The sequence below is a fragment of the Pseudophryne corroboree genome, chromosome 4 (genome assembly GCF_028390025.1).
Source record: "Pseudophryne corroboree isolate aPseCor3 chromosome 4, aPseCor3.hap2, whole genome shotgun sequence".
Taxonomy (NCBI): domain Eukaryota; kingdom Metazoa; phylum Chordata; class Amphibia; order Anura; family Myobatrachidae; genus Pseudophryne; species Pseudophryne corroboree.
Genome location: NC_086447.1, coordinates 547,024,626 through 547,035,088, shown reverse-complemented (window position 1 = coordinate 547,035,088; position 10,463 = coordinate 547,024,626). Strand labels below are relative to the sequence as shown.

Below are 10,463 nucleotides of genomic sequence, written 5' to 3'. Positions count from 1 at the left end.
AGAGTTGGCGTTTGCGAGATGCTGCTACTGGTGCCGCCGCTGCTGTTCTTGCGGCGGGAGTCCATACATCTACCCAGTGGGCTGTCACAGTCATATAGTCCTGACCCTGCCCTGCTCCACTTGTCCACATGTCCGTGGTTAAGTGGACATTGGGTACAACTGCATTTTTTAGGAGACTGGTGAGTCTTTTTCTGACGTCCGTGTACATTCTCGGTATCGCCTGCCTAGAGAAGTGGAACCTAGATGGTATTTGGTAACGGGGGCACACTGCCTCAATAAATTGTCTAGTTCCCTGTGAACTAACGGCGGATACCGGACGCACGTCTAACACCAACATAGTTGTCAAGGACTCAGTTATCCGCTTTGCAGCAGGATGACTGCTGTGATATTTCATCTTCCTCGCAAAGGACTGTTGAACAGTCAATTGCTTACTGGAAGTAGTACAAGTGGGCTTACGACTTCCCCTCTGGGATGACCATCGACTCCCAGCGGCAACAACAGCAGCGCCAGCAGCAGTAGGCGTTACACGCAAGGATGCATCGGAGGAATCCCAGGCAGGAGAGGACTCGTCAGACTTGCCAGTGACATGGCCTGCAGGACTATTGGCATTCCTGGGGAAGGAGGAAATTGACACTGAGGGAGTTGGTGGGGTGGTTTGCGTGAGCTTGGTTACAAGAGGAAGGGATTTACTGGTCAGTGGACTGCTTCCGCTGTCACCCAAAGTTTTTGAACTTGTCACTGACTTATTATGAATGCGCTGCAGGTGACGTATAAGGGAGGATGTTCCGAGGTGGTTAACGTCCTTACCCCTACTTATTACAGCTTGACAAAGGGAACACACGGCTTGACACCTGTTGTCCGCATTTCTGGTGAAATACCTCCACACCGAAGAGCTGATTTTTTTGGTATTTTCACCTGGCATGTCAACGGCCATATTCCTCCCACGGACAACAGGTGTCTCCCCGGGTGCCTGACTTAAACAAACCACCTCACCATCAGAATCCTCCTGGTCAATTTCCTCCCCAGCGCCAGCAACACCCATATCCTCCTCATCCTGGTGTACTTCAACACTGACATCTTCAATCTGACTATCAGGAACTGGACTGCGGGTGCTCCTTCCAGCACTTGCAGGGGGCGTGCAAATGGTGGAAGGCGCATGCTCTTCACGTCCAGTGTTGGGAAGGTCAGGCATCGCAACCGACACAATTGGACTCTCCTTGTGGATTTGGGATTTCAAAGAACGCACAGTTCTTTGCGGTGCTTTTGCCAGCTTGAGTCTTTTCAGTTTTCTAGCGAGAGGCTGAGTGCTTCCATCCTCATGTGAAGCTGAACCACTAGCCATGAACATAGGCCAGGGCCTCAGCCGTTCCTTGCCACTCCGTGTGGTAAATGGCATATTGGCAAGTTTACGCTTCTCCTCCGACAATTTTATTTTAGGTTTTGGAGTCCTTTTTTTACTGATATTTGGTGTTTTGGTTTTGACATGCTCTGTACTATGCCATTGGGCATCGGCCTTGGCAGACGACGTTGCTGGCATTTCATCGTCTCGGCCATGACTAGTGGCAGCAGCTTCAGCACGAGGTGGAAGTGGATCTTGATCTTTCCCTAATTTTGGAACCTCAACATTTTTGTTCTCCATATTTTAATAGGCACAACTAAAAGGCACCTCAGGTAAACAATGGAGATGGATGGATTGGATACTAGTATACAATTATGGACGGGCTGCCGAGTGCCGACACAGAGGTAGCCACAGCCGTGAACTACCGCACTGTACTGTGTCTGCTGCTAATATATAGACTGGTTGATAAAGAGATAGTATACTCGTAACTAGTATGTATGTATAAAGAAAGAAAAAAAAAACCACGGTTAGGTGGTATATACAATTATGGACGGGCTGCCGAGTGCCGACACAGAGGTAGCCACAGCCGTGAACTACCGCACTGTACTGTGTCTGCTGCTAATATATAGACTGGTTGATAAAGAGATAGTATACTCGTAACTAGTATGTATGTATAAAGAAAGAAAAAAAAACCACGGTTAGGTGGTATATACAATTATGGACGGGCTGCCGAGTGCCGACACAGAGGTAGCCACAGCCGTGAACTACCGCACTGTACTGTGTCTGCTGCTAATATATAGACTGGTTGATAAAGAGATAATATACTCGTAACTAGTATGTATGTATAAAGAAAGAAAAAAAAACCATGGTTAGGTGGTATATACAATTATGGACGGGCTGCCGAGTGCCGACACAGAGGTAGCCACAGCCGTGAACTACCGCACTGTACTGTGTCTGCTGCTAATATATAGACTGGTTGATAAAGAGATAGTATACTCGTAACTAGTATGTATGTATAAAGAAAGAAAAAAAAACCACGGTTAGGTGGTATATACAATTATGGACGGGCTGCCGAGTGCCGACACAGAGGTAGCCACAGCCGTGAACTACCGCACTGTACTGTGTCTGCTGCTAATATATAGACTGGTTGATAAAGAGATAGTATACTCGTAACTAGTATGTATGTATAAAGAAAGAAAAAAAAACCACGGTTAGGTGGTATATACAATTATGGACGGGCTGCCGAGTGCCGACACAGAGGTAGCCACAGCCGTGAACTACCGCACTGTACTGTGTCTGCTGCTAATATATAGACTGGTTGATAAAGAGATAGTATACTCGTAACTAGTATGTATGTATAAAGAAAGAAAAAAAAACCACGGTTAGGTGGTATATACAATTATGGACGGGCTGCCGAGTGCCGACACAGAGGTAGCCACAGCCGTGAACTACCGCACTGTACTGTGTCTGCTGCTAATATATAGACTGGTTGATAAAGAGATAGTATACTCGTAACTAGTATGTATGTATAAAGAAAGAAAAAAAAACCACGGTTAGGTGGTATATACAATTATGGACGGGCTGCCGAGTGCCGACACAGAGGTAGCCACAGCCGTGAACTACCGCACTGTACTGTGTCTGCTGCTAATATATAGACTGGTTGATAAAGAGATAGTATACTCGTAACTAGTATGTATGTATAAAGAAAGAAAAAAAAACCACGGTTAGGTGGTATATACAATTATGGACGGGCTGCCGAGTGCCGACACAGAGGTAGCCACAGCCGTGAACTACCGCACTGTACTGTGTCTGCTGCTAATATAGACTGGTTGATAAAGAGATAGTATACTCGTAACTAGTATGTATGTATAAAGAAAGAAAAAAAAACCACGGTTAGGTGGTATGTACAATTATGGACGGGCTGCCGAGTGCCGACACAGAGGTAGCCACAGCCGTGAACTACCGCACTGTACTGTGTCTGCTGCTAATATAGACTGGTTGATAAAGAGATAGTATACTCGTAACTAGTATGACTATAAAGAAAGAAAAAAAAACCACGGTTAGGTGGTATATACAATTATGGACGGGCTGCCGAGTGCCGACACAGAGGTAGCCACAGCCGTGAACTACCGCACTGTACTGTGTCTGCTGCTAATATAGACTGGTTGATAAAGAGATAGTATACTCGTAACTAGTATGTATGTATAAAGAAAGAAAAAAAAACCACGGTTAGGTGGTATATACAATTATGGACGGGCTGCCGAGTGCCGACACAGAGGTAGCCACAGCCGTGAACTACCGCACTGTACTGTGTCTGCTGCTAATATATAGACTGGTTGATAAAGAGATAGTATACTCGTAACTAGTATGTATGTATAAAGAAAGAAAAAAAAACCACGGTTAGGTGGTATATACAATTATGGACGGGCTGCCGAGTGCCGACACAGAGGTAGCCACAGCCGTGAACTACCGCACTGTACTGTGTCTGCTGCTAATATAGACTGGTTGATAAAGAGATAGTATACTACTAATATTATATACTGGTGGTCAGGTCACTGGTCACTAGTCACACTGGCAGTGGCACTCCTGCAGCAAAAGTGTGCACTGTTTAATTTTAATATAATATTATGTACTCCTGGCTCCTGCTATAACCTATAACTGGCACTGCAGTAGTGCTCCCCAGTCTCCCCCACAATTATAAGCTGTGTGAGCTGAGCAGTCAGACAGATATATAATATATATAGATGATGCAGCACACTGGCCTGAGCCTGAGCAGTGCACACAGATATGGTATGTGACTGACTGAGTCACTGTGTGTATCGCTTTTTTCAGGCAGAGAACGGATATATTAAATAAACTGCACTGTGTGTCTGGTGGTCACTCACTATATAATATATTATGTACTCCTGGCTCCTGCTATAACCTATAACTGGCACTGCAGTAGTGCTCCCCAGTCTCCCCCACAATTATAAGCTGTGTGAGCTGAGCAGTCAGACAGATATATAATATTATATATAGATAATAGATGATGCAGCACACTGGCCTGAGCCTGAGCAGTGCACACAGATATGGTATGTGACTGAGTCACTGTGTGCTGTGTATCGCTTTTTTCAGGCAGAGAACGGATTATAAATAAAAGTGGTGGTCACTGGTCACTATCAGCAAAACTCTGCACTGTACACTACTGAGTACTCCTAATGCTCCCCAAAATTAGTAAATCAAGTGTCTAAACGGAGAGGACGCCAGCCACGTCCTCTCCCTATCAATCTCAATGCACGTGTGAAAATGGCGGCGACGCGCGGCTCCTTATATAGAATCCGAGTCTCGCGATAGAATCCGAGCCTCGCGAGAATCCGACAGCGTCATGATGACGTTCGGGGCGCGCTCGGGTTAACCGAGCAAGGCGGGAAGATCCGAGTCGCTCGGACCCGTGAAAAAAAACATGAAGTTCTGGCGGGTTCGGATTCAGAGAAACCGAACCCGCTCATCTCTAATGATTGCCATCACCTGTGGTGAAACACCTTTCTTATCCATTACCTGTTCAACACAGGTGCCGGCAATCATAAATTAAGAGAAAAATCCAGAAGCAGAGCATTGTGTCCCTCCTGGAGAGGGTCATGTTGGGAGGTATGTGAGTGGGGACATCTCGTGTGCTAGACATACTCCTAGAGTGGTGCAGTCATGCAACTAACAGGGTGTGGCCACACCCCCTGCATGAGGGCCCCTGGGAGGTTACTGTACCGGGGCCCAGGATTTCTCTTGGCAGCCCTGATTCCAACCACCAGTATTTCACCGGGTGTCGCAATTCCGACATCGGTTTCCTGACCGCCAGGATCCCGTCAGCCAGCAACTTGATTGCCTCCTGTGTAGCTGTATGTATGCTTCTTACAGACATGATAAGGCAGATTCTGTGCTCTAATCTGCTGGTGTGCTGCTATGCTGCAGTAAAAATATTCAATGCTTTCTTCACTCGTTCTATTGCAGTCTGTGTGCTGCTCTTTATGTTCTAGTAGCTTGGGGCTTTTGTATTTAAACTTTATGTACCTGGGCCCATATCCTGTTATAAATATGTGTAAAGGCTTGAGGATGTTACTTAACTAGTGGAGTGGTTTTACTGAAGATAAAGCAGGTACCGCCATACTCGGTATTATACACACTGGTATATGGAGTGGAGCTTGACAGGAGTGTGGTGTCATACAGCTTACCAGCCGGTGAGTGCATGTTGGTACCAGGTAGCTGTGCAGGATGCTGAGAAATGTGGTGGATCAGCTGGTAATTGCAGGTCTCACTGGAGCTAAGTGGAAGACTACGGTTTTCCACTGTGTCACTCTCACACAGTTCCAAGATGGCTCTGCAAATGCTCAGCAGCCGCTTCCAGTGGTACAGGAAATTAAGTAAGTTGATCGGACTTCATAATTATTGACGTAACAGACCATTGTGTGGACAACATATTTATTCCACAATTCATCGAAAAATGTAATCACATGAGTTTTGAATAGCCATGCAGACAGCGTATGAAGAAAAAGGCCTCAAGAGAAAAAAAAACTTGAGGAGAACCCAGTATGGTACCAAATTCAAAGAATGCAGAGACATGGGGGAGTATATTTACAAGATGCTGTCCATATATCTCAGCAGCTGACATCTGTAGGAGTTCAAATCGATGACAAAGAAGTCTCAGTGGTGATGCTACAGAACCTAACGTCTGAATTCAATTTACTAGTAGTAGCTTTAAATTACAATATGGCTATGCTATCAACAGAGATTGTGAGGACTAAACCACTGCAGTTCCAGAGGCTCATACCAGTGAAACAAGTACTGACTTACACAAAGAATACCAAGGGGGTCATTCCTAATTGTTTGCTCGCAAGCGGATTTTAGCAGATTTGCTCATGCTAAGCCACCGCCTACTGGGAGTGAATCTTAGCATCTTAAAATTGCGAACGATGTATTCGCAATATTGCGATTACACACCTCGTAGCAGTTTCTGAGTAGCTCCAGACTTACTCGGCATCTGCGATCATTTCAGTGCTTGTCGTTCCTGGTTTGACGTCACAAACACACCCAGCGTTCGCCCAGACACTCCCCCGTTTCTCCGGCCACTCCTGCGTTTTTTCCGGAAATGGTAGCGTTTTTTCCCACACGCCCATAAAACGGCCTGTTTCCGCCCAGTAACACCCATTTCCTGTCAATCACATTACGATCGCCAGAACGAAGAAAAAGCCGTGAGTAAAATTCCTAAGTGCATAGCAAATTTACTTGGCGCAGTCGCAGTGCGAACATTGCGCATGCGCATTAAGCGGAAAATCACTGCGATGCGAAGATTTTTACCGAGCGAACAACTCGGAATGACCCCCCAAGTCCAAAAGGTCCAAGTACAGGTGTTTCGTATATATCACAAAGTTGGACTGAAGTCCTCTTAATGCAAACGGAGAGATGTAATTGGTAAGCAGCAAAATAAGCATGACAAGAGAAACGAGGCAGATTTCAGTGTCACAGACAGTAAAAAAAAAGTTTGCTGGTACATAGACTCGAAAGCTACAATGCATCAGCTGCAATCAAGAATGGTTTACATAATTTAGTATGTGCAATCCTATAACAGTCAGAGGGATTGAAAACATTGTCACAGGATGTGTTGTTCATACCAGATATGCAGGTCTATTCATGTAGCAGTGAAAAGAGTAGAAAAGTGAGTCAGTGGAGAAGTCGCCCATGGTGACCAATCAGCTGCTATGTATAATTTTATTAAAGGGTTGTTTTGCAGAGATGCAAAAGAAGGACTGTTTTTGTGTCTCTCTGGGGCACACTTTGTTTAAATTGACTGATAGATGAATTTGTGAAAGTTATACAATGTATATGCAAAGATAAAACAACTTTTAATTTTTTAAACAGACGAAAAAATGATAAAAAAAAATGTTGCTGTATATATCAGCAAAATTGATTAAGACAAGTATTAAATACCAATAAGGTGATATGTTACTCACTGGATGTACCGTAGGTGGCAGAAAATTTGTCTGCACACCCACTGGATATTGAGCGAGTATTGATGTTTGACGTTTGTCAAAAGCGAAAATTTGGAAATTCTTGTTATCTCCATCAACTTATGAATAAATATACACCTGTATATTCATAAGAGAGATTCAAGATAAACCGGCTTTTAAGAATCCGGACTCCTAATGGACTAGTCAGCTAAGGTAAGTATGCTGCAAAGATTGCTTGTGGTGGAATTTACTGATCGGCAGAAGGTATGTTCCTTAATACTACAGTACCCAGTATTCCCAGAGGGTCACCCTTTCTGGTACTAACCAGGCCCAATGCTGCTTGGCTTCCAAGATCAGACGAGATCGGGCATGTCCAGCAAGGTATGGTAGACAAGGTAGAGAGTCAGGTAAGTACCTGTCTGCTGGGGGGATGGCTACTGCTTGAGCTAGTTAAGACAAAATGGTCCGATGGATAACGTTGTCAATAGCCAATTATTCGCCCAAGAAACAGCTTAAAAGAGAGAAACCAAAATATAAATGAGTGAAAAAGGTGCAGAAAGATTTTTTCCCCCTCTCTCATGGGAAATCCCCCACAAAGGAATTGTGGTAAGAACACATACCAAATTTAAGTGATATGTCCTAATTACTGAAATATATCATGTAATTGACGGTACCGTAAAGATTCACCCTTACGTCAATTTCTAAAAGCACCTTGAATATATCAGAAAATAATTATAAACATTGAATATATCAACGCAATAATATAGCCTGAGTAGGTGATAAGGAAATATCAAAGTTTCAAATGTGTTCTAGAAATAATGCAGGTATAATATATGCTGAGACATGAAATTTGACAAAGAATCCAGCACATAAGCTGCCTAAGCTGCTATCTGTCTGCTGCAGAAAAAAACAATTGTATTACAGTAATTATCACAGAAGTAAGTTGCTGAATATATTGCGGAAATAATGGCTCATATAATAACATGAAAATTCACATAGAATCCAGCACATGGGCTGCATAAGCAGCTGTCTGTCTGTTATAGAAGAATACAATTGTGTTTAAATACTCATCACAATGATGAATTACTGAATATGTTGCAGAAATACCATAAGCTGACTCAAATAGCACCATGAAAATACACATAGAATCCAGCACACAAGCTGCATAAGCAGCTGTCTGTCTATTAAAGAAAGATACAACTGTGTTTGAACAATTGTCACAATTTGTGAAGACAGACTGTGTGTAAATAAATACTTGTAATAGTATTGCAAAAGCAAAGCTCTCCTGCCGCAGGGATGTGTGTGATCTAATAAATACCTGACTGAGCTGGTAGCTCTGACACTAGAAATAATGGCTTAGATGCACAAATGGCAGGCTAATAAGTAGTTTCCCTGCACTGGGTACATGCCCAGTGTGTGTATACAATATCCAAGGAAACATCAGGCAGCAAACTGGTTGCTAAGGAAACAGTCCCTTCTGACAGCATGCACCGAGTGGATGAAACTTCTCCCCTGTACCTGCGCTGAGTACAAGGGGATGAGACCTGACCAGAGGGCTAATGCCAGCTGTAGAGGGCGATGCTATACTTGCTGTGTGTCTGCTGGAGGGGAGTCCGCCCGTCGGAGCTCCATTACGGAAATCCCGGAAGTCGGGTGCCGGACCGGAAATGACGCGCGTTTCGCTGGGAGGAGCTTGTTCACATGATCGTTTTTTTCTGCAGCATACAGATAGCAGCTTAGGCAGCTTATGTGCTTGATTCTTTGTCAAATTTCATGTCTCAGCATATATTATTTCTGCATTATTTCTAGAACACATTTGAAACTTTGATATTTCCTTATCACCTACTCAGGCTATATTATTGCGTTAATATATTCAATGTTTATAATTATTTTCTGATATATTCAAGGTGCTTTTAGAAATTGACGTAAGGGTGAATCTTTACGGTACCGTCAATTACATGATATATTTCAGTAATTAGGACATATCACTTTGTTTATTGTCATACCACAATTTCTTATTGGGAAATTTAGTTTGTGTTCTTACCACAATTCCTTTGTGGGGGATTTCCCGTGAGAGAGGGGGAAAAAATCTTTCTGCACCTTTTTCACTCATTTATATTGTGGTTTCTCTCTTTTAAGCTGCTTCTTGGGTGAATAATTGGCTATTGACAACGTTATCCATCGGACCATTTTGTCTTAACTAGCTCAAGCAGTAGCCATCCCCCAGCAGACAGGTACTTACCTGACTCTCTACACTCATACCTTGCTGGACATGCCCGATCTCGTCTGATCTTGGAAGCCAAGCAGCATTGGGCCTGGTTAGTACCAGAAAGGGTGACCCTCTGGGAATACTGGGTACTGTAGTATTAAGGAACATACCTTCTGCCGATCAGTAAATTCCACCACAAGCAATCTTTGCAGCATACTTACCTTAGCTGACTAGTCCATTAGGAGTCCGGATTCTTAAAAGCCAGTTTATCTTGAATCTCTCTTATGAATATACAGGTGTATATTTATTCATAAGTTGATGGAGATAACAAGAATTTCTAAATTTTCGCTTTTGACAAACGTCAAACATCAATACTCGCTCAATATCCAGTGGGTGTGCAGACAAATTTTCTGCCACCTACAGTACATCCAGTGAGTAACATATCACCTTATTGGTATTTAATACTTGTCTTAATCAATTTTGCTGATATATGCAGCAACATTTTTTATCATTTTTTCATCTGTTTAAAAAATTTAAAGTTAAGTTTTATCTTTGCATATACATTGTATAACTTTCACAAATTCATCTATCAGTCAATTTAAACAAAGTGTGCCCCAGAGAGACACAAAAACAGTCCTTCTTTTGCTTCTCTGCAAAACAACCCTTTAATAGGTTGTTCTGAACTAATGTCCGGGAGCACCGCCAACCCAGTTCTACCTTAAAAGCCTCAAAGGCAAAGTCGGTAGCTTTATGTTGGTCACCATTCTTGCCGTATATGGTATAAAAATTGTAAGACATTTATCTTTTTTACAATCTGGTCCAGTGCAGATTCCAAAAACCCCCACACATTAATGTATAATTTTATAGAAGGCACTTGAGAAATGTTACTTCAAAGCTGATTGGTTGCCATGGTCAACTTCTCCACTCTCCCACTTCT

The 10,463-nt window shown here is 43.2% G+C and overlaps 2 pseudogenes; one reads left to right on the top strand and one right to left on the bottom strand.

Annotated features, from left to right (window-relative positions):
- Positions 1 to 7,593: 7,593 nt before the first annotated feature.
- On the bottom strand, positions 7,594 to 7,709 carry LOC134912760 (5S ribosomal RNA; annotated as a pseudogene).
- Positions 7,710 to 9,565: 1,856 nt separating this feature from the next.
- Positions 9,566 to 9,684, top strand: LOC134913712 (5S ribosomal RNA; annotated as a pseudogene).
- The last annotated feature ends 779 nt before the right edge of the window (positions 9,685 to 10,463 follow it).